Raw genomic sequence first — 26,816 nt, forward strand, 5'->3', positions numbered from 1 at the left:
CATACCAATTATTCAGTTTATCAAGATCATTCTAAATTCTAATTCTGTCCTCAAAGTGCTTGCAACCCCTCAACCTGATGTCATCTGCAAATGTTATAAGCATACTCTTCACTCCATCATCCAAGTAATTAATGAAAATATTTAGTCCCTGCTGGACTCCACTTGATATATGTGCCCAGTTTGACAGCTAACTCTTAATAATTATTCTAAGTATGTTTATTCACCAGTTATGCACCCACCTTACAATAATTTGAACTAGACTAAGATTCCCTCATTTGAGAACGTCATGTAGGACCATGTGGGACCATGTCAAAAGCCTTTCTGAAGTCAAGATACATGTCTACTTCTTCCCCCAATCCACTAGGCCAATTGACCTTTTAAAGAACGCAGTGAGGTTGAAAGAAATTAGACCGTCTCTTTCTATTTAGATGGTAAGTACTTTGGTGCAGGGACTGTCTCTTCCAGTTTGTTCAGTGCCTAAAACAATGAGGTTTTACTCTCTGATGAGATGTTACAGTAGTGTCTGGAAACAAGACAAATAACTTGTCTGCAGAAGAGCCAGAAAAAGAACACAGCTCTGACTCCATGTCCTAGGGTTTAGTCACGAAAATATATAATTTAAAATGTAACTGCCAAAACTTGGATATGTGCATATGTAATTAATTTATGTTTGTTTGTAACCTGAACAGGTATAACAAACAACAACAACAACAACATGTAAGACATTTACATAGGAGCAAAGAGATAAGATATAGACAGGGTCCTGTGAAGTCTGCAGGACAGAGAGATCAAATTCTGTGGCAAGCAACTCTATATTCTATGGTAAGAACTCCTAAATTCTCCAGCACTGTTAATTTATTGTAGTTCTATGAAATACTCTTCATTTTCTAGCCATCCCACCCCCAAACACACAATACTATGGATCAGTTTAAAATATTAATTTACGTACAATTTGTCAATAAAGGCTTTCAGCAACTATTTCTGATTAAGTATTTTGTCCACTGCATTCTCTAGATGACCCAACTCAGCGTGGATCAGAAGTTATGACTTTAACTTGGAACTTCAGTTTAGTATCTCCATCTCCTACGTTGTACATGCCAGGGAAGCAAGCCTCAAGCCTCAGCTGCTGCTCTATTCCCTAGGCAGCCTGCCTGCCCAGCCTGCACAGCCTGCACTTCTGGTTCCAGTACTCTAGCACTTGCTCCCTCTCCACGTACCTTTGCCTTATTCTACAGAACAGTGAAGAGAGAATTCACTGCAATTCAATTAATTTCCCCTTGTGAAGAAAGGTCCAGAGTATGCAGCAGCTCCAGGCACCTAGATAAAACAAAGTGTTGGGCACACTGCTGCAATGAAATAATGAAGTGTGCAAGAAAAATGCTGAATTCTGTGTTATCTTGGGAAAAATACCAAATATACCATTGCTGCAAAATCATGGAGTCCCTAAAGCCTTGTTTGCGGTGACCTAGGCAATTCACCCTTCTCAGAACTATTGTTTCAGGCTGTTTACAGACTCAAATGGGTATTAGTTACACACCGTTCACATTTTCAAGGTTATCTTTGCAACCATAAGGATTAGACATTTTTTTAAAAATGAATGCCAAGATTCTGGACACAATTCTATAGCAAAGAATACATTGGACTTTGGGAATACAAATACTGCAGACATTGGGAAGCTGGGGGAGTGGGAGAGAGAATGAGTGAAATTACTGCTTCAAACACCTAACCACTGTTTTTGTCCCTCAAATCTCAAGCAATTTTGTATACACAATTAAGTCTGACATACCAAATTAAATTCCTGGAGACTGCTTGTGGGGCAGATATGATCTACGCATGCTGAAAAGCTTTTATCAAAAATGTAAAAAGCATAAAGTTATTCTAAAAGTTTAAAAACAGGCAAGTGCTTTTTAGTCCATGGACACAAAATTTTCCACTATAAGACTGAAAACAATGTAGCTAGTACAATATTTTGTGACATTTATAAAAGCTTGAATTGATCTCAAATTAAATGTCCCACACCTCTGGTCTATATAATTTAAAAAGCTGCACCTTTTAACTCATTCAAATTTGATGGAGGGAGTTATTGATGACGGGTTTTTTTTAAATTTAAATTATTTGCATATATTATAGTTAGTTTAGGCCTCAGCATATCTTGTTATAGTGAATAATTTTCCAATGTAAAATTAAACAGTTTTACTTTTAAAACAAAAAATGAACTTACATAAAAAACATTTTAAACCCACTGTGCACCTGCCTCATTTACCACAATTGTTCTATGATGTGTTGTGAAAGGCTTTGCTTCCTCCAAATATATGCTCACCCGCTGTATGTAAAGAAGCCATACCCACCTTCATCTATACCATGCAAAGAGCCAGAACTCTTTCTGAACCCTACTCTTCATCATTATGTATCTGCGCACATCATCTCAGTTTATATTTGAATGCATGTGCATTACTAATAAAATACAGAGAATTGTATCAGATATAAGCCAGTGTACATGCCATGAAGTTTTAAAAAACATATATCATGTTATTAAATCAAGTAAGATTCTAAGTTGTTGGCACTTTTCTGTCTCCACCTAAGGTGCTAAGTCTTCTCTCTCTCTCTCTCTCTCTCTCTCACACACACACACCCCACCCCCTCCACCCCCAGAAAAACTGCACTTTTTTCACTCCTTCCATGCTAGCAAATAATGGATCAACTATTTGATGACATTTTATGAAAAAAATCATACTTTGACTCCAAAGTAATCATACCAATTTTCAACTGAAAAGATAAAACTGGGAAATTTATAAGCATTCGAAAATGTCCCTTCTTAACAGAAACACCTGGGGAACCTTAGCTATGAGAATTACCAATAATAAAAATGGTAATTATATTTAAAATAATCTTGAATACAGGTGTCCAGGACTCAACACGCCACAAAAAAAGTCTGGAGGATTTAGAAGTAAGTTTTCAGATCTGAAGGGGGTAATTAATAAAAGTTAACTACTAGCAGGAGAGCCAGAAAATCAGTCATGAAATTCATGGCTTGAAGAATCAACTTGTAAGTAGGAATTCAGTTGGTGAAGTGGGCCTAAATATCAATTTGTGCAAACTTTTAAATTTAAAGTATCTAGCCTTTATAGGTACATACAATATACAACAACAGTGTTTTCCTGAGTCTGCAGACAGTACCATCTAAATGGCCCTGCTGCTTATAGCTTTGACTGACAACAGATGAGGATGGGAACTGAACAAAGTAGTAAAAAACTTATTTTCCTCCTCCTACCACACATCCTAACAGAAGCCAGGGCATTGAGACACAGGTCCCTTTCCCCAATGCCCTCTTCATAGTAGTTAAGCATCTAAATAAGGTCCAGAAACAGCATCCTGATTCAAATCTCAACATACTCTCCCTTCGCAGCAGCTTGGGGGTAACCAGGCATCTGAGCTTCTCACTTCAGTATTTCTCCTGGACTGAATAGGAATCTTGGGCCTGTGGCCACAGCTGTATTCACAGTACATCTCTACATGAGACAATCTCGGACTGAATCCCAGTGGAAGCAATACATGGACTTTCACATCACACATGGGTCATTTTCTCCCTGTGGTCTCTGACACAGCAATCTAGGGGACAATGCACAGGATAGTGATGAACTTTCAAATTTCTTCCATCCAACTTTTAATAACACTGGACATGTCCAATATTTTATGAAAGAACAATTCTCTCTCATCTCCAAATGCCCCCTCATGGCTAGGCACCCTAATGCCCAGGGTGATGCTGTCCTACTTCCCCCCTCTCAAGCCCCTAACGACTCCACAAAAAAAGCTTTATTCCCTCAACAACACTCCTCCTTGGGATTGGTTTATTACAAAAAATGTAGCGCAAATATAAAGTAACAAAAGTCCCCAAAACAATACATTTATAACTTCCATGGATATAGTCCTTAAAAATCCATGATATCTAATCCATTGATGTAACATACCACACTCCAGCATCTTTCACTACACCTGGTCTTTTCTTTGATTCTCTCCCCTCCTTCTCCCAGAACAGGTACCCAGCTCTTCCTGCTGGAGTTCAACCCCACTCTTCCCAGCCATAACTCCACCCCGCCTCTCTGCTGGAAAGTCATTCTCATCACAGGAGTATTCATTACTCTCCCTGTTCTATTAACTTCTCATCTCAGACTGGCCAGCAGGTAGGCCCTACTACTGTTCCCTGGCCCTCAGCCTTATGTTCCTCTGGTTCCAGCTCTCCAGCATGGAGATATCAGTGGGTAAACCCCTTTGCTGCTCCTGCCTTCAGCCCACTCTGGCCTTCAGCTCTATCTGGGAAATCACCAGGCAATTAACTGCTAATTTCCTGCTTTCATCCCCTCCAGCCTGAGACCTCCTACAGATTTCTTCAGAGACCTCTCCCCTCTCTAATTCTCTCTCATCCTTTATAGCCCCAGGTGTTGCCCCACGCATTTAATTGGCCAAACTTGGAGCCCTTGTTCTGGCACAGGGAAGCTAGACCTGCTTTACTTAAAGGGGCCAGTCATCCTGTAACAATGAAGGATTCAAACTTGATTTCTCCATGATCGGTGGCACATAATCCAGTGCACGTGCAAAGGAAGTTTCCTATACCCTTGTAACTAGCCCAATTCAGATTATCATTCCCTGGCAGTGCTATAGGTATCAAAAACTTTCAGAGCCCTAACATCCTGAAGAGTGGCTGTGGTTCAGACAGACATCAGGCCACCATGTTTTCTTTAAACAAGCAGCATGGCTCCAAATACTGCCTTTTCTGTCCGGAATCATCTGTCCCACATGACATTTCTACTTACCATGTACCTGGCCAGAAAGAACAATAAGAGAAAGACTTGGCCAACTTATGATATATTTTCATCAGTTAGATCTTTAGATCGGTGAGGCACAGATCACATCTTTCTCCAGTAGTGACCACTAGCCTAGTTCACCAGCAACATACAAAGGGGTCCGTTGGTTTTTCTTTATGGCTCTGAGAACTGATCATATGAGCAAGGGATGCCTTCTCTAGCCACTGGTGAAGGAGAAGTCTTTACGCCTTTCCTCCAAGTCCTCTGGAAACAAGAGTGCTGGTACAGCTCAGAAGAAAAAGGTTTTATCCTAAAATCTCCACACTGACCTAGAACAATATGGGTCTCAATGTTGTTGCAAAGGGTCAAAACTGATCCTATGAGGAGGAGCAGCTGGTCTCAGATGATCACTTAGAGTCAGGTACTTTGTTTCAACTTGGGAGACCTCTCCACAACAGCTTGGTTTCTGACAAGAAAGAACAGGAGTACTTGTGACACCTTAGAGACTAACACATTTATTTGAGCATAAGCTTTTGTGGGCTACAGCCCACTTCATCGGATGCATGCAGTGGAAAATACAGTAGGAAGATTGTGTGTGTGTGTGTGTGTGTGTATACACACACACACACACACACAATATGAAACACTGGGTGTTACCATACACACACTAATGAGAGTGATCAGTTAAGGTGAGCTATTACCAGCAGGAGAGAAAACAACTTTTTGTAGTGGTAATCAAAATGGTCAACTGCTGCAAATAGAGTGTGTATGGTAACACCCAGTGTTTCATATTCTCTGTGTATGTGTGTGTGTATATATATCTTCCTACTGTATTTTCCACTGCATGCATCCGATGAAGTGGGCTGCAGCCCACAAAAGCTTATGCTCAAATAAACGTGTTAGTCTCTAAGGTACCACAAGTACTCCTGTTCTTTTTGCGGATACAGACTAACATGGCTGCTACTCTGAAACCTGACAAGAAAGAGCTCTTTAGCTATTGTGTCTCCAGGCAGGTTGTTCATATTTTCTTGGAACAGCCACTGGAAATAAAATAGAAATGTGGGGGAAGGGAGGCAGGGAGGAGGAGGAGTCTGTGGTGAGTGGTGAATGTTGACAGATTCAGGAATGTTTCTCTCACTGCATAAACTTACAGTGGACTATTTTTGGATTCAGACTCAAGGAAAGACTCCCGCTTTGGATTTTGTCATGCAAAATCTGCTTCTCTCTTGCCTGCTCCAGGGAGAAAGCATCAGGCTTCCAATGGCAACAAGCAGCAGAGTTCAGAATCTAAATTAGGAGCAAGAATCCAAGAAGTTACCCACCTAGATTTTTCATATCCCATACATCTTAAGGAGGTTTTTTTTTCCAATTTCCCATATGTTCATGTTCATCAACATTTCCTATACTCTGCAGTTAAAAACAACCATTCACTTCATAAGATATAAGAATGGCCATACTTGGTCAGACCAAAGATCCATCTAGCCCAGTATCCTGTCTTCTGACAGTGGCCAAAGCCAGGTGCCCAACAGGGAATGAACAGAACAGGTAATTATCAAGTGATCCATTCCCTGTCGCGCATTCCCAGCTTCTGGCAAACACAGGGCAGGAACACCATCCCTATCCATCCAGGCTAACAGCCATTGATGGACCTATCCTCCATTAATTTATCTAGTTCTTTCTTGAACCCTGTTATAATCTTGGTCTTCACAACATCCTCTGGCAAGGAGTTCCACAGGTTGACTGTGCATTGTGCTAAGAAATTCTTCCTTTTGCTTGTTTTAAACCTGCTGCCTATTAATTTATTTTGGTGACCCCTGGTTCTTCTGTTATGAGACGGAATAAACAACACTTTCTTATTTCCTTTTTCCACACCATTCATAATTTTATAGACCTCAATCATATCCCCCCTTAGTCACCTCTTTTCCAAGCTGAAAAGTCCCAGTTTTATTAATCTCTCCTCTTAATTTCTCCCCTATTAAGCCGTTCCATACCCCTAAGCATTTTTATTGCCTGTTTCTGAATCTTTTCCAATATATCTTTTTTGAGATGGGGTGACCACATCTGCAGACAGTATATAAGATGTGGGCATACCATGGATTTATATAGCGGCAATATGATATTTTCTGTCTTATTATCTATCCCTTTCTTAATGATTCCCAACATTCTGTTCGCTTTTTTGACTGCCACTGCACATTGAATTCATGTTTTCAGAGAACTATCCACAATAGCTCCAAGATCTCTTTTTTCAGAGGCAACAGCTAATTTAGACCCCATCATTTTATATATATAGTTGGAATTACGTTTTCCAATGTGCATTACTTTGCATTTATCAACACTGAATTTCATCTGCCATTTTGCTGCCCAGTTATCTAGTTTTGAGAGATCCTTTTGTAGATCTCCGCAGTCTGCCTGGGACTTAACTATCTTGAATAGTTTTGTATCATCTGTAAATTTTGCTACCTCACTGTTTACCCCTTTTTCCAAATCATTTATGAATATATTGAATAGGACTGGTCCCAGTACAGATCCCTGGGGGACACCACTATTTACTTCTCTCCATTCTGAAAACTGACCATATATTCCTACCCTTTGTTTCTTATCTTTTAATCAGTTACCAATCCATGAGAGGACCTTCCCTCTTTATCCCATGACAGCTTACTTTGCTTAGGAGCCTTTAGTTTTGTGTCACACCAAGTCCAGAATCTTTTCCATTTATGTAGGTATGTATAGCACATTGTTGAACACCAGCTATTTAAAATAATCTCCTTTACCTCTTCTTAACAAGTCATCTCCATATCCTGGAACCATGAAGAAGTCATGCCTTCAGATGGAGTTCTAGATCTGAGTGGATAATTTGGCCTGCATCCTGTGAGAGGAGGTGGGGTACCAACTGCAGGGTGACTGGTGGACAGACCACCAGGCATAAGAGGTAAGGATACCATATTTGTCGTGACCATGTTGGGGCTATGAGAATGACTCTGGCTTGTTCCACTAGTATCCTGTTAAGCTCTTTGAATAGTAGGGGAAATGGTGGAAAGGCATAGAGGAGAAGTGCATCCCATGAAATGAGAAGGCGTCCCCCAGAGATTGGTGACCTAAACCCACACTTGAGCAGAATTGTGGACATCTGGCATTCTTTGGTGTGGCAAATAGATCTATGTTGGGGAATCCCAAGTGACTGAATATGTGCTGTAGGGCTCTTGTGTCTATCTCCCCCTCTTATTCTTTAAGAACTTCCTGCTCAGTGAGTCGCTGTGGTGTTCTGGTGTCCAGGTAGGCATACAGCTGAGATGTTGATACCATGTTGGATGCACCAGTTCCACAATTTTAGTGCTTCTGTACACAGAAATTGAGACCTCACTCCCCCAGTCTGTTGATATAAAACATGCAAGCAATGTTGTCCATCATTACCCTTATGGTCTTTTGTCCAATTATTGGTAGAAAGCATAGAAATGTGTTGGAGACTGCACATAATTCCAGGAGGTTGATGTGCAATGTGAATTCCAAAGGGGACCACTTGTCCTGTACCATGTAGGTCTGTAGATGTGCTCCCCAACCTAATAGGGAGGCATCAGTCATAAGTATCAAGGACCGTGATGGTTGGAGGAAGGGAACCCTCATGCAGATATTCTGGGGCTGTGTCTACCAGTCTAATAAATCTTTGACCTTGACTGGCATCGAGAGCCGTTTATTCAGGCTGTGTCTGCCTGAATAAACAGTTTGTACACTGTTCATAGCCATTCCTGGAGGCAGCACACATGTAATCTGGCATCTTTTACCAAAAATGTGGTCACCGTCATATGACCAAGCAACAACCGTAGGCAAGTTCTGGTCCTCACAGTGGAAATGAGATTGACTATTACGGAAAATCTGGGAGCTGTGAGGAAGGTTCTGGCCTTTATAGCATCTAGTTGGGGCCCAATAAACTCAAGTTGTTGTTCTGGTGTCAGTGTTGATTTTTATATGTTTATCTGGAGGACAAGTTTCAAGAAAAGGTCTCAAATATCAGATGGGTAGCCATGTTAGTCTGGATCTGTAAAAAGCGACAAAGAGTCCTGTGGCACCTTATAGACTAACAGACTTATTGGAGCATAAGCTTTCGTGGGTGAATACTCACTTTTTATTATGGCTTGGGGCGCATCAAATCTGGATGGAGCTCTGATGAAGCAGTCATCTAGATATGGGAATATTATAAGCCCTTGTTTGCAGCACCACTGCCAGGACTTTGGAAAAATACTTTTGTTGCCATAGAGAAGCCAAAGATTGATTGATAATGCATTGATAATGGCTGAACTCCAGAATAAATCTGAGGAACCTCTTGTGGGAAGGGTGTATGATAATATGAAAGTACACATCTTGGAGTTTGAGGGCTGAGAACCAGTCCCCCTGTTCCTGTACTGGGATTATTGTTGATAGTGTGACCACCTCGAACTGTTCTAGTTTGACAAACTTGCTGAGGTTCCTCAAGTCTAAGATAAGTGTGGTGGGTGGAAACCTCTTTTGGATTAGAAAATAGTGGGAATAAAAGCATTTCCTTCTTTGTTGGAATGGAACCTGCTCTACGGCTCCCAGTCGCATAATATGGTTTATTAGAGATGTCGATTAATCAGTTAACTCATGAGATTAACTAAAAAAAATCGTGATTTAATCGCACTGTTAAGCAATAGAATACCAACTGAAATCAAATCCCCATTGCTGATGATTTCCAGTACCCACTTATCAGAGGTGATCTGCCACCACATCGGACAGAATGAAGTCAAAGACTCACCAAACTGATGGATTAATTCAAGTGGCTACAGCATCTGGACCGGGGGAGGCATCTCGGGGACTCAACCAAATTTTCAAAATTGTTGTTTGGAGGTAGATGGGTGGGGCATAACCACCTTTGTTGATGTCTGTCTGCATTTGGGAGGAGGTCACTGTCGCCTACGTTGTGTATCATAATGCTGTTAAGGAATGAAATGTGGAGGGCAGGATCTCGGAATAGATTGATATCTACCCTGTCTTCTCTTTGGTGCTGGTGTATAGATGACAAGTGAATAGAAAGTCGCTCTGGAATCCTTTAATGAACGAAAGGATTCATCAATGTGCTCAACAAAAAGTTTAGACGTTTCAAATGGGAGATCTTCCGCAGTAGTCTGCACTTCCTGGGCAACCTTGAGAGGTGAAGTCATGAGACTCGTCTCATTACCTCAGAAGTTGCAATGGACCAAGCCACTGTATCCCCAGCATCCAGAGAGGCTTGCAGCACCATGCATACCAGGAGTTGTCCTTCTGTCACTAGTACTTGGAACTTCTCTTTTTAACTGGGAGAGAGTGAGTGAATTCACTGAACTTGAAATAGTTCATATGATCATACTTGGATAAAAGTACCTTACAGTTATCTATTCAAAAATGGTGCATGCCTCAAAAATATGCCTTGAGACCGAAGAGGTCTTGTCTCTTCCAGGCCTTGTCATACGGGGTTGTCATTATCTCTTGTCGACTGCATTGACCACGATGGATAAGAGACTAAGAACTCCATGTCCTTGGCAGGCACATAATACTTCTTGTCTGCTCACTTCCTGGTAGATGGTATTGACACAGAGGTCTGCCAGATCATCTTAGTTGGTCCAACAAGGCCTCATTGACTGGAAGTGCCATCTTTGCAGATGTGGAGGCCTGCAATGTGTCAAGAAACTTGTGCTGTTGCTCTCTAACTTCCTCCAGTGGGATCAGGAGAGTCTGCAATCCTACAGAAAAGTTCTTCAAACTGCTTAAAATTGTCAGCCAATGTTGGAGATGGTGATATGATGGCTTCATCAGGGGAGGATGAGGAAACATTGACTGGTGGTGTAATTTCTTCCTCCATTTCTTCCTCATGCTCTTCTAACAATTCTGGCTCTGGGTCAGGAGGCCTAGATAGCAATGAGGATGGAGAGCGTATGTGTGTCTGTCTCTGATCGTTGGGCGGTTTGGGTAAGTGTGGCCTATGTGCAGCCCAAGGGCCCCAATAGGGCACATGTGGCTGCATATACAGGTACCCGTACCAAGTTTGCTTTTGCCCTCAATATTCAAAGACCAAGAGTACGATTCTCTGTGTGGAGCCCCTGGATATGATGGGGGAGTACGAGGTACAACCAAGTACTTCTCTCTCTCTCACTGGAAAAGGGTGGCGCGGTCATGGATGGTGAAAGAGAGTTGCATCTCTGGGGAAAAGGTGTGAACCATTGGGAGCAGCGATTCTGGATATCAGAAAAGACAGTTACCTTTTTTTGTTACTGGTGTTCTTTGAGAAGTGTTGCTCATGTCTATTCCATTGTGGTGTGTATGCTCACCACATGCACCAATGCCGCAATTTTTTCCCTAAGTAGTATCCGCAGGGGACCAGCTCTGGAGTGGTGCACGTATGCCACAGTATAAGGGTCACTGCTGGCTCCCCCCACCCTCAGGTCCTTCTTGCCAGAAACGTCAACAGTAGGGAAGGCGGGTGGGTCAACACCAGTTGCGAGAAAAGGTAACACAGCTCTGCCAAATCCAGCATCATCTCTTGCCTGCTAGGTGATGGAATAGTGCATCGTGAATGTGTGTATCGAAGACCACATCATGGCCCTGCAGATATCTTGGTTAGAGACATGCACCACGAAGGCCACCGAGGATGCTTGAGCCCTAATCGAATGGGCCTTCACTACAGGTGGTGGCTCTACCTGAGCCAGCTCATAACAGGTCCAGATGCAGGTGATGATCCAACTTAAGATTGTCTGTGAGGACACCTGGAGGCCCTTCATCCTATCCGTTCTCAAGATAAAGAGCAGGGTCGACCTGTGGAAGGATTTGGCCTGCTCCAGATAGAATGCTAAGGCACGCCGGACATCCAAAGTGTGTAGCCACCTCTCCTCATTGGTGGAGTGTGGCTTCAGACAGAACACCAGGAGGAAGATATCCTAGCTGACATGAAAAAGGGACACCACTTTAGGCAGGAAAGTCGGATGGGGTCGGAGCTGGACCATGTCCTTGTAGAATACCATATACGGAGGTTCCGAAGTGAGGGCCTTAATTCCGGATATGCGCCTCACCAAGGTAATGACTACAAAGAAAGCAACTTTCCATGTCAGATGGGAGATGGAATAAGAAGCCACAGAGCAAAAGGGTGGGCCTGTGAGCCTAGAGGACCATGTTCAGGGTACATTGGGGGTACCAGGTTCCAGACCGGGGAGAAGAGCCATTCAATGCCCTTTAGGAACCTCATCCACATCTCATGCAAGACCCTGATTGGCCCAGGATGCATGTATGGAAGGCCAATATGGCTACCAAGTGCACCTTGATGGATGAAAGCGCGAGGCCTTGGTGCTTTAGGTGGAGCAAGTAACACAGGATAGACTGCAGAGATGACCGAGTGGGAGAGATGCTACACTCCGAGGCCCAGCAGGAAAATTGCTTTCACTCTGCCAGGTAAGTCGATCTGGTGGGCTACTTTCCAAGAGAACCTGCTGTACCTGGCTAGAGCTGGCCCATTCCCTCTGGGTTCAGCCATGCAGCAGCCAAGCTTTGAGGTGAAGAGAGGGAAGGTTAAGGTGCAGGAGCCGACTGTGGTCCTGCAAGACCAGGTCTGGGCATCTGGGCAGTGGTCACAGTGCAGCCACGGCCAAATCCATGAGTGGGCAGAACCAGCACTAGTAGTGGAATCGGCGGAAATGCATACATCAAATCCCCTGCCCATGACCGGAGAAAGGCATCAGAAAGGGTGCCCCTGCTGAGGCCTCGGAGAGAGCAGAACTGATGACACTTTCTGTTCTGTCTGGTGGTGAACAGGTCGACTCGGGGAGTCCCCCACTTCTGGAAGAGCGGATGGACAACCTCCAAGTGGAGCGACCGCTCATGGTGACAGAAAAAGTACCTGCTGAGGCGATCCACCAGCATGTTCCGGACACCAGGGAGATGTGAAGCTTCCAGGTAGATTGCGTGCTGCGTGCAAAGTCCAACAGGCAAAGTGCTCCCCGACAGAGGGCCGAGAGTGAGCTCCCCCATGCCTGTTGACACAGAACACTGAGGTTGTGTTGTCCGTCAACACATGCACTACTAGACCAGACATCTGTGGCAGGAAGACGCTGCAGGGTAGGCGGATGGCTCGGAGCTCCCCGACATTTATATGTAATGCCAGCTCCTGTAACTTATATATAATGCCAGAGGTATTATATATCAGGGAGACCACAGGCCATGGATTCTGCAATGGCACTCCTTCCAGCACCACCCTTGGGTCGGTCCACCACTTCAGAGCGGTAAATTTCGCGGGATTGTGACAAACTTGTCCAGATGATCCCTGGCCGGGAAACAGACTGTGGCTAGCCACAGTTGAAGGGGCCGCAGCCTGAGCCTCACATGGCAGATGATATATGTGCATGCTGCCATGTGACCCAAAAATCTGAGGCAGACCCAGGCTATGGTGAGCGGGTGTGCTGAGATACTGCCAATGAGATTTGACATAGTCTTCAACTTGTCAGGTGGTAGAAATGCCCTGTCTCGGGTAGAGTTGAGTACCACTCTGATAATCCCAGTCCAAAGGATAGAGTTTAACACTGATTTTTGCTCGTTTACCAACAGGCCCAAGGCGCGGCATGTGGTTTTCAGCACAGTGACACTGAGCTGGACTTGGGTCCTTGAGCGTCCTTTGATGAGCGAATTGTCAAGGTACAGGTAAATCTTGATACCACGATGTCTGAAGTAAGCTGCCATTACCGACATGCACTTGGTAAACACCCTTGTAACAGTTGTTAGGGCGAAAGGGAGCATCGCAAACTGGTAGTGGGCGGTCTCCACAATAAAGCACACAAAATGTCTGTGTTCATGGAATATCGATACATGGAAGTAAGCATCCTTTAAATCGACGGTGCCAGATCAGTCTCCTGGATCCAGGGAAGGGATGATGGAAGCCAGGAAGACCATGCAAAACTTCAACTTCCTGAGATATTTGTTGAGGTCTCGCAGGTCCAGGATGGATCTTGAGACCCCCATTGGCCTTTGGGATTAAAAAAAACAACAGGAGTAAAACCCCTTGCCCCAGAAATTTAGGAGGACTTCATCCATAGCTCCCACCTGCAGAAGGTCCTGCACCTCCTGAGTGAGCAGGCTCTCATGAGAGGGGTCCCTGGAGAGGGACGGGGAGAGGGGACAGAAATAAACTGAAGAGTATAACCATGAGCCACAGTACTGAGAACCCATTGGTCTGACGTTAAAGATGCCCAGGCAGGGAGGAAAGAGGACAGGTAGTTGGAGAAAAGCCGGGAAGCAGGATCCAGGACACAGGCTGGAAGGTCGCCTTCAAGCATACCCTCAAAATGCCCACTTACTACCCTGCTGATTGCAGGTGGAGCTCAAATGAGCGGAGGACATTGGCTGGCGCTTATAGGTCTTGCCCTTCTTGCAGAAGGGCTCTGACTGAGACTGACTGCTCAATCTCTTGGACTGTTGTGACTTAAACTGCTTCCTGGCCTTGGGGTGTACAGGCCCCAGGTCCGCAGGATTGCCCTCGAGTCTTTCAGACTGTGTAGCTTGGCATCTGTTTGTTCAGAGAACAGCACCAGGCCATTGAACAGGACGTCCTGGATCAACTGCTGAACCTCCATGGAAAGGCCCGAGGATTGCAACTAGGATGCTCACGTCATGAAGATGGCTGAGGCCATGGTTCAGGTTGCAGAGTCCGTCGCATCCGAGGCCACTTGGAAGGTTGCCCTTGCAACTGCCAAGCCCTTGTCGAGGATCGCCATGAATTCCTTCCAGGGGTCCTCTGGCAGCAAGTCCAAAGACTTAGCCATGGACTGCCAGATGTTAGTCATAGCTGCCCAGCAAAGCCTGATGGTTGGCTACTTTCAGCTGGAGGCTGAATACATTTTTCTTCCAAAGAGATCAAGCCTCTTTGCCTCTATTTGTGCGTGTCACACCTGGTTGACCCTACTTTTCACGCTCATTAAAGGCTGACACCACCAGTGAGCTTGGGACAGCATGCGTGTGTAAGTATTCATAACCTTTAGCAAGTACATAATATTTACGTTCTGCCCGCTTGGAAATGGGGAGCAGTGACAAAGGTGTCTGTCACAGGGACTTAGTAATTTTTGCCACTCCCTCATGCACTGGCAACACCATCCTTGCAGGGGCCGCCGAGTTCAGCACATCGAAGATTCATCTCAGGTTTGATGTGACCTTCTTCAAAAGCTCTTGGTGAGCCTGGGCATCCTCCTGGGGGACTGGGTGAGATGGCCCCATAATTGCCTCATCAGGCGAGGATAAAGAGGCAGGTACCGGCAGGTCTGCCGCAACCAATGCCTCCTCCACAGGCACCTCCACTGACCCTGAGGGATCCTCTCCAGTGCCACCTCCATGTCAGTGGGGGGGCGGGCAAGAAATCATCACCAACCTTGTCTGATGCCCCAAGGCTGACTTATGCCCTTGTGAAGGCTGCGGGAACTCCCAGGGTTTTCCAGAGGTGCCAGGGGGCAGGCCACTGGCCTTGAGGCCACACTGCTCCAGGAGGTGCCACAGGGAATGTTAGTGCTCCGATGAGTGACCCTGGCCTGCTGGCAGGGACTCTTCCTCACTAGCGGAGCTCGGGGAGGAGGGACCGTGTCTGGGGGACCAGGACAGTGCCGAGGCCGACTGTCTACCCTGGTCCCAGCCCCAAAGCTCCGCTGGGGATCTGCACGAGGGCAATGACTTTCTGTACCTCAATCCCAGAGATGGCATTTGGCTGACCAGCAACAGGAACCTGGCAATCTACACCTAACATTCAGCGAGCGGTGCCAATCCATCAAGCAGGAGGGAGTAGGCCACCGTGTCAGGGAACGTCGGCGTGCCTGTGGTGATCCATACCGGCGCTCCTGTGACCAGTAATGGGGCTCACAGGATTGATGGCTTGAATCACTGGAGTGGTGCTGTATGCTGGGAGAGTGGCTAGGGCACTTCTGGCACTGGGGCTGCAGGAACAGGCACACCTCTGCAGGTCTGTTCCAATTCACTGCTAATCACCACTTCGAGCCCGAAGAGCGCCACCTGGAGTCCGGGGACCGACGTTGGAGACTCTGACTGTATTAATCCAAGAGATGTAGGATAATCTATAGGACTGTATTAAAGTCTCTGACTATATTTTGTGATCCCAGACCATGGGCTGACCCGTGTCTGAGACATGGTGGCTCTGCACAGGTGAGCGCTGGCTGGGACACTCCTGGTGAGGAGCGATGCCACTCTGATGGGGACCATTGGAAAGGTCCCAAGGCAGGTTTACCCCTGGAGCGGGATACTGCCGAACCAGCGTGGGTGGCACCGGTAGGGACAGTATGTCCTTTGTGGCCTGCAGGGCCCTCCACTGTAGACAGCACCTCCAGGTACCGAATGCCTGTGCTGTTTTCTGGGGTCACAGACTTGTCCTGAAGTGGGCTAGCCTGCTCACAATGGGCACTGGGATCTCCAACCTCAGGTGCAGAGGAGCTACCGCATCCAGTGGAGCACCCATAGGGACACCACTCAAAAGAAGAACCTGTGGTTTATCTCATATCAAGGTGGAGGGGGGAGAGCAAAAGCCTGAATGGAGGACAGAAATATTCTTTTGCACATCTGTCCCTCAGAGCCACATGCATCCACCACGAGACAAACGGTCAGGCCAACTCACTCAAACACTGCCAGCTCAATGTGGGAGAATGGGGGCTAAACCATCAAACTAGCATTGTTTACCCAGGGACTTGGGTCAGTTTACATACATTGCTCAGCTGTATACAAAATCCATAACCCTGAGCAATGTAGCTGGGTTGATTTAATTTTCCCACATGTAAACCAGCCCTAAGCTATTCCTGGTCAGCAGCCTTTTAAGTAGGAAGAACTCCCATGTCCTATACAAATGTTTCTAACAACTCCTTTCCCCAAAATAACCCACAAAAACCATCAGGTGAGACATAAAAGAAGCCAGCAAAATGTCTTCTACTCAACAACCTCTTCAGTATATTCAACTTTCCAGATCCATTCTCTGTACCTATATATATCCTCTACCCTGTACCTAGTCAAACCAAGAAACCTTTGAAAACTTCATCTGTTTTCTTAGTATTATTTTTAAAAATTTCAAAATATTACTCTGGAAAACAAACCTAACAGCAGCCATTTCACTTGTGGAATTTGTGGCAAGGTTTACTCTTAACTGAAAGATTTTTTTAAAAATATTTAAATTACAGACTGCATTTACAATATTTTAAATATTTAAATGAGTTAATCTTTTAAATTCATAAGTCTAGAAAGTTTCAAGTAAAATGTTACTCTATTTTGAAAAGTTAGTTTGTAAATGTGATTCCATATCAAATCTGATCAATTTACAATCTTTTGCCTTGCAGTCTAAACCAGGGTTTCTTTTTCTCCGTATACTCCACACCAGTAACAAAGATACTGCAGGCCATATAAGCTTCTCAATTAAAGCAGTGCTGACCTGAAATGCCATTTTAGTCACCCTTCCGAGCAGAACTACTCTTTAAAGGCCCAATTGGCCATAATCATTTACACCTGTGCAAAGTGAATGTAAAAATGCTAACATTTCAGAAGGGTGGTATTTTACACTCACTTTGCACATGGATAAAGCACTACACAATGTGCAAGTCAGTGGCCAATAAGATTTTCTAAGGGCTTGTCTACACTGGCAATTTACAGCACTGCAACTTTCTCGCTCAGGGGTGTGAAAAAGCACCCCCGAGTGCAGCAAGTTTCAGCGCTGTAAAGCGCCAGTGAAAACAGTGCACCAGTGCTGGGAGCTGCGCTTCCAGCGCTCATAGCTACACCCCTTGTGGAGATGGGTTTTTTTTTTTAAGAGTGCTCTCTCCCAGCGCTCTGCCGCAGCCACACAAGCCATGTTAAAGTGCTGCCGCATGCCAGTGTAGACTAGCCCTAAGTCTTTCTTAGGAGTGAATGGCAGTGAACTAAAATAGGAATTTGTTTTCCATAGTTCGTATCAGACAAATAAACCCACTACAGCCCACAATGGGATTAATATGAATTTTGAAACTAAAAAAATAAAAATAAAAACATTCATGTCATTCTTTCACTTCCTTAATTTTATGAATTAAAATATTTAAACAAGTCTTTACGGAAGGAAAACAGATTGGAACTCACCACTGCCTTGATATCAGATGGAAAAATACCTATGAAACTAGCACTGAATGCTAGTCTGTGTAGGAGATCATCATATCTAATCTCAGAGCTGTACCAGAGAGTTCGTTTTTTATAGTGGAAATTTGGCATTTAAAAATATTTTTTTACAAACATCTGAATAGTTGTATTTATTTGTAAGTGTTTCAGAAATATGGTGCATCTCCTATACACAAAATGTTGCTTTGAAGAAATGAAAGTATTTATGCAATGATATTGACTTTCATTGGTAACTGTTTTCATTTTACATATTTCAGTTCTGTTGAACTTTATACCAGTATTGCATATTTACCACACTTTGCCAGTTGACCATATCTCCTTGGGAATGACCTAGATTTCAACAGAAGAAGAGTTGCAACTCAGAATGAAGGAACTCTTACTTGTTCTCACTGCTACTCTATCTAATGCTAAAATACTCAGTCTCAAAAGTGTACAAAAAAAGTTAAGAGAACATTCTTGAATTGGATAGTTTTACGATTCCTGATATGTTTCTGCCCTAGACGGTGAAGTTGTTAGCTAAACTTCTATTGGTATGTATATGTGTGTTCATTCAGATTAATAGTTTTGTGACTGAATCTACTCTAGTTTTTGTAACTAGCCTGCTGTTACTGTAATTAGACAATCTTTCTATCAGACAGGATAACAACAACTTCAAGGCTGTCACTTCTAAGGTCTGGCACCACAAAATATAGTCAGGGACTTTAATACAGTCCTACAGATTATTTTACATCTGGTGGATTAATACTCCAATGATATTTCCCCTATTTCAAGTTCACAAACTAATTTTTTTAGATAATCCAGTTTATGTCCTTGCTAAAGATAAGTACCATTTTTCTTCTGTTTTACTATGTCACAAGTGATGGAATTTGCACCACATCACTAGGGAGATGGGACCAGAAACAAACAGATTTCGCTGTCATAAAATTCTTTTCAATAGTCAGTACAATTTTTTAACCATTACTCCTAGTTTTCCCTCATCATACACCTGTTTTATGATGTTTATCTAATTGGTTGTCTCTAAATCTCCCTTGCTTGAGTTCTTATTTAAACATGCATAGTGAAAACTGTTTAAGAAAATAATAACTACTAAACAGTGATGTACCACAATCATTATCCATGTCCTTACTATTTACTATGCCTGTGTGCCATCAGCAATGTTAAAATGAGCAAAGTTATCCAGACTAGCTAATTAAAAAATATTTAACTGTTATTAATGCTGTTAAACATCACCTCTATTTACTGTTAGAATAAAAAGTATTTCATTATTAATGTAAGAAATGAATACAACATCCACCTTCTTTCCAAATATAGAATAGAAATTAAATGGCAAAATACTTAGTTAACACACAATAAAGGTTGCCTGGTGATAGCTCATGTTAGTCAATGGGGCTACTCACAGTAGTAATGTTAAGCACATGCATGTTTGCAAGATGAGGTCTGTGATAAGTAATAGAAATTGTACAAAGCATGAATTACATTTTTGAAATTCCAAGATAACTCTCAGTTATGAGAAATTTAATATCTAAAATTCTCCATTACTGAGAAATGAACTCTTTCAGGAGGATAATCTCTATCTACTTCAGTCTTTGTGTTACTGGAAGACACTTGTTTCAACATTTAGGGCTACATTTTCAAAGTGATTATGGATGTCTCAATTGTGTGAGCAACTTGCCAGAGTAAGGAGGCCTGATTTTGCAGAGGGCGGGGTGCTAAGCACTTTCTGAAAAAGTAAAAACTGTTTAAGTTGCCTCAGATTTGACAACCCAAAATTGAAGCACCCCAAAAAGTCAATTTTGAAAATTTAAGTTGTAAAATTACAGTATAGCTACAGTATATCTGCACTAACTATATAATTGTCATCCCAAACTTCAAAAACAACACTCTTCCAGGTTTATTGCATACATACTAACTGCAGAATACTAACCAAAAAAAATTGTTTCATTTGTATATAAGCATTAGTTAAATCTTCTACAGTACTTCTGCTATGGCATATATTGATTTCGAAAGCATGCTGTAATTGCATTAATTTTTCTTCCACAACTGCGACTTGCGCATATACCATCATTATTGAAGGCCCTGTGTGCTTTGCAGTAAGTTGGACCTAATTTCTGTGTCATTTTTGTATGGCAACATACAAATTATGTCAGGTTCAACTAAGATCAAAGGGAGGCTTCCATTGAATTAAATATGGCTACTACCATCAGAGTAATATTTTGATATTACAATCAATTTATTCTAAGCTGCTCCAAGTTTTCAAATATTAAATGATAACATTTGCACTGACTATACATAATTGCACTTATAAGTTTTAATGGGGAAGCTGGAACACTTGGCAGATTAGTAGGGTGGACAGTTAAGGCCTAAAGCAGCCAGGAAACCGCAAGAGTGCTCTGGACCAGACAAATTCATCATTTTAGTCCGTCCAAATTTGTACATTGAATGAAACAAGAAGCTAATAGGTAGAGCCCTTCACAGATACAAATTTATATCTGCAGATGCGGATATAAATCGGTATCCGCAGAGGTGCAGGGCTCTACCAGGAACCACAGAGACGAAAGGAGCAGCACGTCGGGCCACTTCTCCCAGAAGCCATCGCCCTGCACCAGGGTGTGGCTGTACCACCCATAGCCCTGCCCACTGGGGCAGGCACCAGGCTTACCAGTGGCTGTCCCTGGTCATGCTTGTGTGTTCAAGCGGCTCGCATGCCCCCAGACAGGAGAGAGAGACCGCTGCATGGAAGGGACTCATGTCTGGGAGCGTGCAAGCCGCTTGAACTCCCACAGTCCCAAACAGCATTTTTCAGTGTCTGCCATCTCTCTAGAAGCATGGCTTCTGCAGCACTTAGAGTTCTCCTCTGCATTGCTAATACAGGACATATAATTCTCCAGTATTTCCACAGCTTAAGGGAGTATGCTACAACAGGGACTACCATGCGAAGATGTTTGAGCACAATAACTGAATGCTGATAGTGAAAAAACAATCCGAGATCATAGCTGGTGTTCATGGAGCAGTATCACATAGTGGAGAGCAATTACTAGGCCTGACAAATAAGCATTGACTGGTAGGATCGCACTGTAATACAGATTTGGGATGATAAGCAGTGGCTGCAGAACTTGCGGATGCAAAAGGCCACATTCCTGGGGTTGTGTGCTGAGCTCACGCCAGTCCTCCAGCACAGGTGCACCAAAATAGGAGATGCAGTGATAGTGGAGAAGTGAGTGGTGGTCAAGTATGTAAGGCCATTGACTCAGTAAAGTATAGGAAATACTGGACAGACATGCAGCAATGGGGTTATCTGTGGTGGGGAGACAGATGGTATGCATACCCCTATTTTGGCACTGGGTCACCTTGCCACAGAGTACATCAACAGAAAGGGCTGCTTTTCTTTAGTAATGTAAGCACTAGTGGATCATGTGGGGAGCTTCACTGATAACAATGCAGGCTGGTCAAGGAAGGTACAGGACACTTGCATCTTTAAAAACACAGGACTTTTCAAAAAGCTGTAAGCAAGGGCAGTCTTTCCCAATTGGCAGATTACCATTGATGATGTTGAAATGCCAGAAGTGACTCTGGGGGACCCAGCATAGGCCTTGCTCATGCATCCTGGCCACCTCAAAAGGGCCAAGGAAAGGTTTTACTACCAGCTCGGCTGGTGCAGAATGACTGTTGAGTGTGCCTTTGGTAAACTGAAGAGACACTGGTGTTGTTTACTCACTTAATTCAATCTCAGTGAGAAAATCATCCCAATGGTTATAGCTGCATGTTTTGTACTGCATAACATCTATGAGGCAAGGGTGGAAAAACTGCTACCAGGGTGAAGGAGTTTAGGTTGATCATTTGTCTGCTAAATTTGAACAGCCGGATGACATAAGGGCTACTAGAAGAGGCAACCATGGTGCTGTGTGGCTGAGGGAGGCTTTAAAAGAGCATTTTACTGGTCAGCCACAGTAGAGTTCTCTGTTGCTTTTATGAAATAGTGTCTGTTCTCTGTACTTCACATTATATATTGGTACGGTCTTTGCCTGCCATTATGAATTCTGTAACGCTTGGTGTATATTTATGAATTTGATTTGCACTCTGCCTTCCACTACATACTCTGCAATGCTTGATGTGAACTAATAAAAATAGTCTGGCTTTACAAAAATAGAACTTTATTGTGCGCAAAACAGCAGTTAACAAAATTAAACTGCAAATACACACACAGCATGTTAAGAAATACTTTTGCCAACAATCCCAAATGAAAATGGAAGTAAACAGTAAACATGTATGTAAATAGCTCAGTGCAGTGAATTGTGGCTACACACACATTGATCTGTGGTTTCAACAGGTTGGTGTAATGTGTAGAAATAGTTCTTGTTGTCCCCCGGCATGGAGTGATGGGGTAAGAATGTGCAGCACAGTGCCACGTGGAATATTGGTTGTAGTTGTAGGAAACAGCTGCCATGGCATTCTCCAAGGACTGCAAAGATCTTTGGGACTGTAGATCAATCATACTCTGCAACATTTGTGTTTGTTTCCTGAGCAATCCCCTTATGTCCTGGTGCATTTCCTGATGTGCCTCTTGGTCCTTTTGCCTGTCCTGCAGTCACAGCTTTCTCCGTTCACTTTCTCCTCGTTCACATTGTGAAGGGCCCCCAACACCTTTGATCACTGTGCAAGGCAACTGTGGTGTGGAGGATCTCATGGAACATATCCTCCCTAGTTTTCTTCCTTTTCCTCAGGATCAGACATTCAGTGGATGTGGAGGGGTGACCCCTTTAGGCCAGCACACAAAAAGTTACTGATAAAAACAGATAGATATACCATTAGATTTAGTCACAGCAGAAAGGGAAAGGTAAGTCTCAAAACTTCCTTTACATTATTCCAACAAATACCTTTAATAAATGCTTATTGACACTTTAGAGTGCCTCACTACAGCACCGCTCTCCAGCTCAAACCACAGGGAAATGGCAGTCAACATATTGGCACTATTTTCAGAAGCAATGATTCTGCCTGATATCTCACTCCTGAGGGTGACAAAGGCACAAAGAGTCCACGTTCTACTGGCATTCCGAAGCCACCCAGGCCCAAATGCAGATAGGCTGTTTACCACAATGGTGCCTGCTGAACTCATCACAGAGTGGCATGGAAAAGTGTCTTACTGTGATGAAAGAAACAAGGCTGAAAATCTAATGGAAATACTCTGTAAACCTCTCCTGAAAAGTTTCATCGAGATCTCTCAAGAGGATAAGAGAGACATCCTTACTCTGGTAAACAGTATTCTGCACGCTCCCCTGCCTAGCCCAACAGGCCAAAAACCTGAAAAACAGATCCTGATTCTACCCCATTTATTCTACCACTACCTGAGTACAAGGCACAGATCTGAAATGGACTGTTTAACCAGACTGCCATACAACCCTTTTTATTTTCTAACATTATACCAGTAAAGCAATGAAAAGTCAATACCTCTTGAACTGCCTGACCCATTCGTATGCTGCCATTTTTAAATAGCAAACAAAGGCATGGGGAGAGGAGGTGAAGGAACAGATGAAGTTTGAGCGAAAGGAAAATTAAAAAAAAAAAAAACATTGCAAGGAATAATGCATGTATACACTTACCTGAGTTCCCTTCTCTTTTGTCAGTAGGCTCATCTGGCTAGACTCCTGCAGAATGTCAAATAGTTCCTAGCTCGCAGCATGGTTCAAGTCCCCTGCTGACTTCCACCCACCCACCACCACCACCGTGGTTCATGGCAGGGGTCTCAATCTTGGGTTCCTCTCAGGCACCCACCATTATTTGTGAATGTTGGTGGGTTAACTGCCAACTACAGCACACAGTTCATTGTAAAAGCAGCAGATCTGCAGGGCAGAACCACATTTCTTGTTGCCGTCCCTTGCTTTGTGATATTATTAGCAGACTTCTTTTGCTTTCATGTTGCACTGCTGCTAATCCCTGCTGTGCCCCTTTGCCATCGTCCTCTGTGCAATCTGCTCAGAGATGATGATGTTTCTATGGCTGGTCCATAGCTGTGCTTGCAGAGCCTCTTTTCCTCACAAGCCAAGCAGATCCAATACTTCTCGCCTATTCCAGGCAGGAGTAACTCTATTAGCTTTCTGTGTAGGTGGAGCTGGCATGGTCAGCAGGGGAGCTGGATCCACACAACAAAAGGAGAGCTGCTAGATATGCTCTATAAGATGGGCAATGAGGAAAAGGCATTTCAAAAGACACACAAGAATTTTAAAGGGGTGGGTGGACTTCTGGACTCTGGGGCCCCTGGGCAGTGGAGTTCCAAATAGTGACCAGAGGAGTCACTGTCTCAGGGACAGGGTACTTGAGGGACCGGTGCTGGAAGATTGTTAGGGTCAACACAACTAAGGCACCATCTACACTCACACTCCATCTACACCATCACACTCAACCATGGCTCTGCACCGCTTTGGGGGGTAGTGTTACTGCATCACTGTAATAGGCCACTTACATGGGCAGAAGACAAGTTTAAGCATACACACATGAATAGCGTGGTTGACACAAGCGGACTTATGTCAGCCTAACTTTGTAGAGCAGACCAGGCCTCAGTATTGAGTGCCTATGGTATTCAATCATACCCGTTCCCAGCACTGACCTGGCCCATCATGCTTAGTGTGACATGACAGGAATTCAGTGAACCTCTCCTGGCACAGAACTAATTTGTCCTGTCTGGGACTCTTGCACTAGCCTCTCTGTGGATTGTAGTCCCTTCCATGACAGCTCATCTCACACAACCATACCAAGTTTCACATCCCAGGCAGTACTGCCCAAACTGTCCTAGAGTGCCACTTAGGCAGACAGGCAGATAGTAGTGGGGGTATACTTCTGATGTGCTTAACCTTTTCAATATTGCACACACCACTCACACTTCCAAAAGGAGCCCCTCTGTGGCCCTACACCAAGCAAAAGGCAATTTGAGAGCACTAATGTGCACAGCATGCATATTACCCAAGGAGAGGATTCAGTTCAAGAGTCAATGCTTGTTCCCCTGAGCCACCATGTGAATACATTGCTCAGTGAGAATCACTCAAAAATATTCCAGAGGAAGCAATGGCTCATAGATTGCTTGCAGAGATGCACACTGATATACCGAAGTATTTGTAGTACAGTAACTTTTGAAATATGTGTAAACTGGTTCTAATTACCATTGAGTATCTAAACTTGGCATAATCCAGCTATACGCTACATGATGATCAGCCACCTTAGGTTTTAGCTCTGCATTAAGAAAGTTATAGAATCTGAAGATTTTAAAAGCAGCTCAATATGGGGGAAACCTCTGTCTCAGAAACTCCTTGAACAAAAGACACCAAAATTTGCACCACAATCCTATCCCAGTCCCTTCCTTCTGTATACCAATTTTCAAGGCAATTTCTCTATGCATATGAACTTTAGAGCACTTTGAAAATTAAAGACAGTTCATATGGCGGTGAGGAGAAGGAGGGATAGGATGAAGTATCTCAGGAATCCCTTGACCAAGTTATTCCTAATTTATATCAAAAGGTCAAACCACCATCTTTGCTGCATGCAGACACACTCCATATGCAGAAGGGTTTTAGAGCACTTTGAACATTAAAATCAGCTACTTATTGAGGATGTGGGATGTTATATATGAAGAAATTCTTGACCAAATGATCCCACACTTACTCCTATATCTGTATCCCAGACCTTATGTGGAGTGAGTTTGGAAATGAATCTGAATATGCATGTGGATTTTAGAGCATTTTGAATTATCAGCTTTTAAACAAAAATTACTAATTTCAGGGCCAAACAGTGACATGCAGGAATCACTATAAGAGATCAGATCAATGCTGTCTGATAGCAGAAATGCAAGATATCCTGTACAACTGTGGAATAACTTGGCCCCAGGAAAGATTTTCTTCCTCATAAGAGGCCGGCATATCCCCTGAAACAGGAGGGCACTATATTACTAATTTTTTTAAATTTAAAATTTTATGTAACTCACATTATCTATATAAAAGTCTAATCCTTATTTTTAACCCTAGTAGGTCTATTGAGCTCAATAATATCTTGTAGCAATGAGTTTCACAGGTTACATAAAACAATTTAAAGTTAGTTGCTTTTCAATTTCATTGACTAACCCCTTTTTCAAAGTTCTATGAGAAAAGTAAGGAAACATGGACAATGTACTGTCTCTATTCCGCTCATTGTTCTGTATACTTCTATCATGTCCCCTCTTATTTAGCTTCTCCCTCAAGTAAAAAGTAACAATATTTTCACTTGTGGAAATCTTCATTATTTTAATAATTTTTTGGCCCACTCCTGTTTTTTCTCTAACTGGAGCCAGGGAAAGGGACCTAGTTCTAGAAATATTTCTCAAATGCTGTTTTCTTGCGGCCACAGCCTTCTGGGCTATGATGTGGGGGTGGTAAGCAAAGCAGCGGCCTCTCCCCGCCATTGTTCCTAGATGCACTGCCTTAGTGTTGATTGCTGGGGCTGCCAGCAGGGGTTGGGCCCTGCCCCCCTCTGGAGACACCTGGAGTACAACCCTGGAGGAGCAGGCAGTCAGTGGGTTCCCCACCTTCTCAGGGGCATTGGGACTTAGGCTTCGGACTTCAGCCCTGGGGCAGTGGGGTGGCAGGCTCTGGCTGCAGGGCTTCAGGCTCCAGTTGTGCAATGGTGGGCCCTAGGCTCCAGCCGCATGGCTTCGGGCTCTGTCCGGCCACAGGGCTTCAGGCTCCAGCCCCCCCACTGCCTCCACCAGCCACCCACATCGCCCCTGGCCCCCACTGTCACCCATCCAGGGCTTAATTAGTCCCCAGGCTTGCCAGGGCTAAGTAATTCTGCTGTGAAAAACAATATTTGTATGTTTGGTAATATCACTTTTCACAACTGACT

At 43.7% G+C, this 26,816-nt stretch overlaps 1 protein-coding gene across 4 annotated transcripts in view; it reads right to left on the bottom strand.

Annotated features, from left to right (window-relative positions):
- WWP1 (WW domain containing E3 ubiquitin protein ligase 1) overlaps positions 1 to 26,816 on the bottom strand; it is a 159,155-nt gene that overhangs the window by 125,793 nt on the left and 6,546 nt on the right. Inside the window, exon 1 of one of the 4 annotated variants that reach the window (XM_045003447.1) lies at positions 1,218 to 1,296. The exons of the other annotated variants lie outside the window; for them this stretch is intronic. The gene's annotated coding sequence lies outside the window, so the exon portion shown is untranslated. Of the gene's footprint in view, positions 1 to 1,217; positions 1,297 to 26,816 lie in introns of those variants that run through there. 4 annotated transcript variants of the gene reach the window in all.

The sequence above is a fragment of the Mauremys mutica genome, chromosome 2 (assembly GCF_020497125.1).
Source record: "Mauremys mutica isolate MM-2020 ecotype Southern chromosome 2, ASM2049712v1, whole genome shotgun sequence".
In the NCBI taxonomy this organism is placed as follows: Eukaryota; Metazoa; Chordata; order Testudines; family Geoemydidae; genus Mauremys; species Mauremys mutica.